Genomic DNA, 8709 nt, shown 5'->3' on the forward strand with positions numbered 1-8709 from the left:
CGAGAACTTGAGGCTCGAGATGTAGAGACTATTGTTTTAGTGAGTGAGTCTTTCCAACATGAGGGGGAGAAAATACACAGCTGGTAAAAAAAAATATTCTAAGAAATTATCTTGATCCTCGTACTAAGAAATGTGCGTTAGAAATTAAAAAGATAATTTATTGGCAAAGTTTGCAAAGATACTAAAAGCATGCAAGAGCCATTTTCTGACCTTGAGTGAAAAAGTTACATATATCAGCTGTGCTCCAATTAATGTCCTAGAAGAATATGATCAACTGCTAGTAAGTCTAAAGATCGCATGAAGTATGATAGACTTATGGTTCCAAATATAAGCATCGTCGGAAAAGAAAAGGATCATGAATTAATATGGCACCGAGGAAGCAAAGGAGTTATGGAAAATCTCTAGAAGAAATGTAGACATGAGTAAAAAAAGAGATTCAGGTACCTGAGAATTATAATGAAAGGAAATCTCAACAAATTGAGTCATGTCTCGAATTAAAAGGAACCAAAAAGCAAATCAACGTCGTAAATATGTTTGCATGCAGATTTCAATTGATGATGTTATGGATAAAATCGAGGATCATAAATTGTGGATAATAGAAAAGGTTTTATTGAAAACTGTACACAAAGAATGATTGGCTAATCATGGAAAGATTTAACTAAAAAAGTAATTAATTCTCTTAAAGAGAAAGTACGTGGACTAGTAATCCCTACACTAGAAACTATAAAACTAGTGAAACATAAGTGGATCTGTATGAGAAATAAAGTACGTTTAGTAGTACAATGATTCTCAGAAAAAAAACCTTTTAAGAGATGTACTCTCTTTTGGTGGAAGCAACTAGTTTAGATCCCTTATGTGTTTGACAATAAGAGAAAGACTTGATTCAGTATATCTCTTAAAGTGATTATATTGCTAGAAGCAATATTTTATAGCTCTCGAGAACGTTGTAAAAGCGAGAAAAAGTTTCATAGACTTTTGACAACTTTGGGGAGAAAATGGTGAGAGTTTATCTTATGGATCTCATAATGGGTTGAAAATAAATCGGGAACAAGAAAAGAGAAGATCTTAGGGTTATTTAAATCCGAGATTGAACACTAACACTAATTGTAATTGTGTTCATGAAATATTTTCAAGAAAGTTGAGGATGTAGGCATTTGCTGAACCTCGTTAAAAGAAAAAATTGTATGTGTCTCTTGTCTCTTCAGTACTTACAAGTGGTTCTTGTTAAAAGAAAGGTACAAGAACAAGTACAAATATGTTGATGATGAAAACGTTATCTAATCTCCATTAGAGATTTCACATACCAAGGAATATATGGAGAAATAATTAGTGGTGAAATATTACTCCTGAAAGTGATTGTATAAGATCTGATATTTCATGAAATTTCTTGAGGTTACAGATTGACATCTTATGAAAGAGATGTTATCTCAGGATGCTTACATCATCTTACATAGAAAAATGGTTTTGTAGTACCATACTAAGAAGAAGAGTTGAAAGAGAAAGCTGTACAAAGAGATTATGAATAACTCATATGTATAAGATGATTTTTTGGAAGATTGTATGTAAAAGAATATTTGGGCTTAAATTTCAAATAAATCATCTATATGAAAGGGGTTCAAATGACTTGAAGTTCAATGACCTAGTAGAATATATGATGATCATATGAGTTTGTACTTGAAAGCGTTGTTTATAATAGTTCAGACAGTTAATATATATGATCATAATACATAACCTGAAAATGATGCTTTCAAGAGGAGATATATGATCATAAGCGTGGTTGTACTCTTTTTCCCTTATTATGGTTTTTATCCCATTGGGTTTTTCTATAAAAGGTTTTTAACGAGACAACAAAAGAACATGTGAAAGATAAACACCTAAAGAGGAATATTAAGATCTCAAAGGTGAAAGACTATCATCTTCAAAGTCTTTGACATACATTGATGAGATCGTGAGAGATGAAGATAATGATCAAGATGAGTCATTTAAGAGACCAATAGTGATGTGGAGCGTAAGTGGTGGAGCGGAGAGATCAGAGTGAACGATGGTGGAGCTCTGTTTCTTGGGAAGAAAACAGAGTAAGGATGGCGAGAACAGGGGATCAACGAACGCGGAACAGGGCGAGAGTCCTCCTCTCAGGTCTTACGCAAGCAAGGTCTTTTGGGCAATTTAAATTGCTTCTTTTTTGGGTTTTTCTTATTCAATTCAATGGTAGAATACATAGGTGATCACAAGCTCTCTTTATAGAGTTGTGTAAAGACTCACGAAACTTGATCCTAAAGAAAAAGAGATAAAGCCAAATAAAAACTCAAGTCTATCCAAACCAAACATCGACTCTTTCTTGATGGGAAAGCAAACACCGGATAAGGCCCATCAAGACCATGTTGTCCGCTACATCAAATAGCCTGCAGAAGAATGGTGATGTACGGTGATATGCATGTCTTACAAATTTGTTCAAGTGAAGATTTGGCGAACCATTTACCAAGGCGTTTCCAATCACTACTTTCAAGAAGCTACTTCATCATATTGGTTCGGTCATCTCGAAGATTTCAAGTGATGTACTCAAAAGGAGGAGTAAAAGCGCACTGCACTCTTTTTACCCTTAACCATGGTTTTTCCTACTGGGTTTTCCTGGTAAGATTTTTAACGAGGCAGCATCTCATATGCGCATTTGGGACTACATTTTTATAATGGTCATCCAAGGGGGAATGTTATGAATGATTATATTGTTGTATAGATGTCCATTATCGGCCCATTAATATACATTCTAAACCCTAATATTGTATATCTATATATATGTTGTATCATGAATAAACTCAAATGTTGGTTCAAAAAAAAAGAAAAAAAAGAAAAAAACCTCACAATCTATTAAATGTTGGAAACAATTGAATACATGACAAGATTTATTTATAGATAAAAAAAGAGTTATTGCCGTAGCCTTTGGGGTGAGTATAGCCTTGGTAGGTCTTGGGATATGGTTCCTCCCCAAACAGCTGCTTTATAGTATATAAGTTGGAATCTATGATGGATTAAAAGTAATCAAAATATTTACTTCTAGAATTTAGCTCAAACCTCTCAAGAATCCATTGCTGATTAATCCTAATTTTACTTTGTATTCTTATTGTTTTGGTATTGGGGGATGTTTTTTTATCTTGTACGTTAAGCAATGCTTGTTTGTACCTTAACTCTTTTAAGAAATAAAATACGTGTTTTGACAAAAAAAAAATTATTTCCTTGAATAGTATTCTATTTGGGTGAATTAGTGTAGTAGCCAAAATTAAAATGTATTTAAGGATATAGCATATTAATTCAAAAAATTGGTGAATAACATAAGGGGTAGTAAAACTTACCAACTGTTGTTGATGGTTTGGTAGAGGAAGGTGGCCGGAGGTGGTGGCCGCCGGAGGTGGTGGCCGCCGGAGGTGGCTGGAAAGTTATGGCCAGAGTTGGTGGCCGCCGAAGATAGTGGTCGGAGGTGATGGTGGGAGGTGCTGGAAATGGTGACCGGGGGTGGTGAAGGAAGGTGGTTGGAGGTGGTGGCTGCCGCAGGTAGCCGGAAGTGATGGCTGGAGTTGGTGGCCGGCGGTGGTGGTAGAGAGGGATGGTAGAGGATCATAATAAAGGGTTAATCTTGTAATTATTATATGAAATAAACACTATATCACATTTTTATAATAAAGGGTTAATCTTGAATTAAAAAGTTTTTTTTGGGTTATACAATGCAATTCCCCATTCTATTTCTGTACAAGATGATAAAAATATGTAGAGAAAAAAAGATATATGTATTAATTAATGCTACAATGATATCATTTTACAATACATTACATATGTTTTCAGTTTTCACCATTAAATTACTGATTTGGGTATATTTTATTATTTATTTCAGTTAGATTCATATATATATATATTAAATTTTCTTAGTATATATAAGTTTGTTTTTTGTAATCATTATAAGTTTTGAGGAAACTCTTTGAAAAATGTTACAATCTATTTAATATTAGATATACTTAAATATATGTTGTGACTAAATTAGTTTATGACATACATATATCACAATCTATTTAATATTAGATATCACACATGTCATGATCTGATTAATATCAAAATTGGGCATTTGAGTGCATGTTAAGATCAAATTTGATTGTAAAATACCACTTTTATATGTTGCTATGATTACTTCTAACATTTGGATTATAATAAGATCATCATAACCCACACAAAATACATATATAATAGAATTGTTAGTGAGAACAAGAACAAATAACGGAAAATGGATACGGAGGTGATTGTGGGGCTATTCATCATTTTTTGGGGTATTGTTTTGGGCATATGCTTCCTCTATAAAAAATGTACGTAAATCTTATAACAAAGTTGTAATACCTAATTGATGATGTTTTAAGTGTAAATAAACTTATATTTTTCTTTAATAATTAGGTTCCAATAAGTAAGAAGAAGCCGGCCAACCCCAATGGTGAGGTGTAGGAGAGTCCGAAGTGAGTAAAACATGAGATACTTTGATAGTTTGATGATATTTATAAACTTATGATTGGTTCAAATTTGTTATTGATTAAAATTTAACTCTTTAACTTAATTATAATATATTGGAACTACTGATATTATATATTTGTGAGATACCATTAGAGTATCTAGACTAATGTGGATGCGCTGACGAGAATTTGTATTTCTTTGAATAAGACATATAACAAAGTATAAGCGATAAGTCTATGTGTATTGACGAAAAGTCTATGTGTTTGGATAATGAATAAATCTCACCAATTCTTTATTGATGTAGTTTTTTTTCTTCTTTTTACGGCTATTTCATTACTCAAATTCATCAAATATTACAACTTTGATTTCTTGTGTAAAGAGTAACTGATCGAAAACAACCAGTAAAAAGTAAAACCCAAACGGTTTAGTTATAGTTGAACAAAAAATCATTTGGTAAAAAACAAAAAATCACTAGTTTTCTTCCATCTTCTTCAATCTCTATCAATTTTTTTTTCTTTACTCATACATTTACAAGTCTTCTGATGTTTTTTTGACATTTTTTTATTGAGCTTTTATGAATAAAATGAAGTTTATATCATTTTGTCATATGAAAAAAAAATTTGGCCATTAATTTCATATTTGCTTTAAGCATAAAATACTCTCAAGCCGACACTGGCTACAACAGACCGTAATCATGAAGAAATGGCTGACGAGCCATAGATATTTCTTGAATAAGAGCTTTTACAAATTACGTATGATAAGATTATATAAGAACAAATTATGTATGTATGTATGATTATATTATATTGCTATGATACAATGGTTTGAGATATGTTTGGATAAATTCCCTAAAATATTATTTCGGAAGTCCAAAAGAGGCCTGTTAATAGACCAAATATGTAACAAATGTTTATCAAAATCATCTTGATCGAGAAAGTCTACAAAACAACATAAACATACATATTGACAAAAAAAAAATTGATATACATAAACAAATTTTGATTACGTATGATAAAAAAATAACAATATAGTCAGATTCAGCATATTATATGATATAACAAAACAATTTAGATGTCAAAAAAGAATTTACAATAGTATCTTATATAACAAACAAGGGTTCCTCCAAATATTTTCAACCAGAAAGTAACAAATGTCCCTAAATTAAAACCATTCATTTTATTCGTACAGACTTTTAAATAGGCTTTAAAAACACTTCATTTGACTCATATGATCATCTCTAGCCACAACAACAATCATGGAAAAATCATGGAAAATAACTGACGATCCGTCAATTGGCAATTACACTTATAAAATAGAAATCTTTGAGCCCCTTGGGAGCTAAATACGGGAAAAGGCAAGCCAATATGAACTTACAGTCTTATGGTGAAGAGTGAGGAAATCAGCTATTCATTTAGCATAAGTAAATCCTCATAAGACTCGAATAAATCATCTATAAATGCAAGGATGAAAGTAAAACATATATGGGGGAAATTCAAATCAATATTAAAACTCAATTATATGCATTCAAAACAAAATTAAGTCAAACTACTTGGGTCATGTTTTCTCCACCATGTTCATGGTTGACCAACCAATTAATACACTTGAATGTGAATTACCTACATAAATAACATATATTTAATTCCAATAGCGGAACCACCGGTAGCTAAGCCACATCCAAATATGAGTTGAAGATCCTCAAATCTTTTGTTTGACTCATATCGTAGATGTTTATGTTTAGGATGTTTCTGTAGATAAAAATAAATATATATAAATCACTCATGATATGTAGGTTAAAAAATAATGGTGTATGCTTAACCATATATAATCAAATACATACCTTGAAGTACTCTTTCCACACTTCATCCGGAGCGGTGAACCTTTTCATTTCAGGATCCCATCCACATCCAGAATTGAAGCGTTGAAGGTCTAAATAATTGTTGTACAGGCCTCTCAAGTATTTCCATCTACTTAGGTACTGATTGTGATTTTTTTGGCATCCAAGTCTTTCATTAAGAACTGGTAAAAATTTTTGCTCCACAATGAGCTTGCTAAAGTTACCGCTATTATCACGCCAGTTTCGGTGAACTCCATCAACAAGTAACTCTACTAGCACTTTTGTCTCTTCTGGTCCCCATTGACTATATGCACCCTTTTCCTTACTCTTTTGGGAATCTCCCATTAGCTAAGCATATATGTATAAACAATTATAAGAAAATATAGATAATCACTAGATTATCTCACTAGTCAAAGAAACGAAAAATCAAACACTCTAAAGAATATATAATAATAGATGAACCAACGTACATAATATAGATAACATAAAGAATATATAATAATACATGAACACAAAGGATATACATGCTTAGCTAACCTAGGACACGAGTGACACACGAGTGACACAGAGAGGTAGTAACTATCGTTAGTCATCGTCTCGAAAAAAAGAGCCCATCTTAGCCCATCTTTAGAATAGAATTATTATAGAATAAAAATCTCTAACCTATGATCTTCAACACTCGTAATTGCAATATGTTACCAATTATTCAACGAAAGATAGAATAGTTTAATGCATAGAAAGAAGATGAGCAAGTCTAGATGTACCTGTAACTTGGAGATCGAGTATGTTTTTTTTTTTTGAGAAAGCCAAAACCAACAATATATGACTTTGGCAAAGATGATTTTATAGAAGATGAGATAAGCTTGCAGATATTTTTTTCCTTTTTCAGAATCAAAAAAATATTGTGTAATATTTTTTGAGAAAGTTTTACAAGATTTTATGAGAGATTTTACAAGATTAGAAAAAACAATTCAGCAAGATTTTATACTTTATACTTTCCATGATTTTATTTAAAGTCATTAAAATTCTCTTAAAATCCCAAACCAATACCCCCCTAAATATTTTACACAACAATATTATTAAATTGTTTTGCAATCTCATTTTAGAAATTGTAACATCCACAAACCGAATTCCCCGTTTGAGAGGTGCATCGGTCGATGCAAGGTCAGTTTTCACGAGCCGAGTTAAGTTAAACACTCATTTTGTTTTTGAGAAAACCCTAAGGCCGGGCATTTAAGGAGAAGTTCGTGGAGTTTGGCCGCTTTTAGAGAGAAATGAGAGAGATAAGCTGTTCTTGAGAGAGTTTTGAGTTTTAGAGCCTTTTCCTGAGAGATCTTGTCGGTGGAGTGGAGATCTGTAGTTGAGTTCGTGTTAGGAGCTTGCTAAGAGTGTGTATTCTTTGGTTGTAGAGTCAAAATCTTCTTTGGCAAAGGTAAGTGCATGGCCATGGCTTATCTAAGCTTGAGATTTCTCTGATTTTCATGTTTATGTGTTATGTGGTAAATTCTTTGACTTGTTAGAATGTTTTTGAGAAACATGGGACTTTATGTGGCTTATTTGTGGCATTAGATCGAGTTTGCTTTGTTTAGGAATGAAGATCTGACGAGGATCTTCAGGGAAGACGATGCTCGGCATGTGCGTCGATCGATGCACTATGTGCATCGTGCGCTGTACTATATGTGTCGGTCGATGCACATAGTGCATCGATCGATGTGCATCAGTCGATGCAGTGCAAGGACAACGCGATAAGACCTAGGAGCATCGGTCGATGCCATGTGGAAGTATCGATTGATGCAATTAGGAATTTCAAGAAATGTCGAGCAAGCATCGGTCGATGCAGTGTTGGTGTCGGTCGATGTAGTCGAGTCTTTCATTGGTCGATGCAGGCTTGGTATCGGTCGATGCAACCCCAGTCAGCGTTGGTCGATGCAGTGGTTTGGTGTCGGTCGATGCAGCTTCCTGGTTTGTTTGTTGATTGTTGTTTTGATGGTTGGAGATTCTCAATTGCTTGTGTGTATAGCCCAGTAGATGGGAGGATTGCCTCACTGAGTGTTTATGATAATACTCATGCATCTCAATTTGTGTTTGTGGTGCAGGTAAAGACAAAGTGTGATCGTGGAATCAAGGCAATGAAGAGGAGGATGTTCTAGTGGCTCGGTTGTTTGTGATCTACATTCTGTTAGGTTGCTAGAATGGAGTCTTTAGAATGTTTTCTAGGATTGTTGGTTCATTGGTTTATGTTAATTTGATTTATTGGTTTAATTGTTATGGAATTAATAATGGTTATTTGATTTTTGGTTAATTCATTTGTTTAATGTTTGGTCATTCCACTGTTTAGTTTACATGTGGTTAGGTGGTTAGTGAGTATTTGATCACTAGATTATTATTAT

At 33.2% G+C, this 8709-nt stretch overlaps 1 long non-coding RNA gene and 1 pseudogene across 1 annotated transcript; one reads left to right on the forward strand and one right to left on the reverse strand.

Moving 5' to 3' along the window:
- Positions 1 to 4172: 4172 nt before the first annotated feature.
- LOC147945261 (uncharacterized) lies at positions 4173 to 4782 on the forward strand. The gene is made up of 2 exons (XR_015596103.1): positions 4173 to 4346; positions 4432 to 4782. It is a non-coding gene; the product is annotated as an uncharacterized LOC147945261 (long non-coding RNA).
- A 1295-nt stretch (positions 4783 to 6077) lies between these two features.
- Positions 6078 to 6912, reverse strand: LOC109132426 (uncharacterized protein At2g29880 pseudogene; annotated as a pseudogene).
- Positions 6913 to 8709: the final 1797 nt, after the last annotated feature.

The sequence above is a fragment of the Camelina sativa genome, chromosome 4 (assembly GCF_030686135.1).
Source record: "Camelina sativa cultivar CO46 ecotype springtype chromosome 4, ASM3068613v1".
Lineage (NCBI taxonomy): Eukaryota > Viridiplantae > Streptophyta > Magnoliopsida > Brassicales > Brassicaceae > Camelina > Camelina sativa.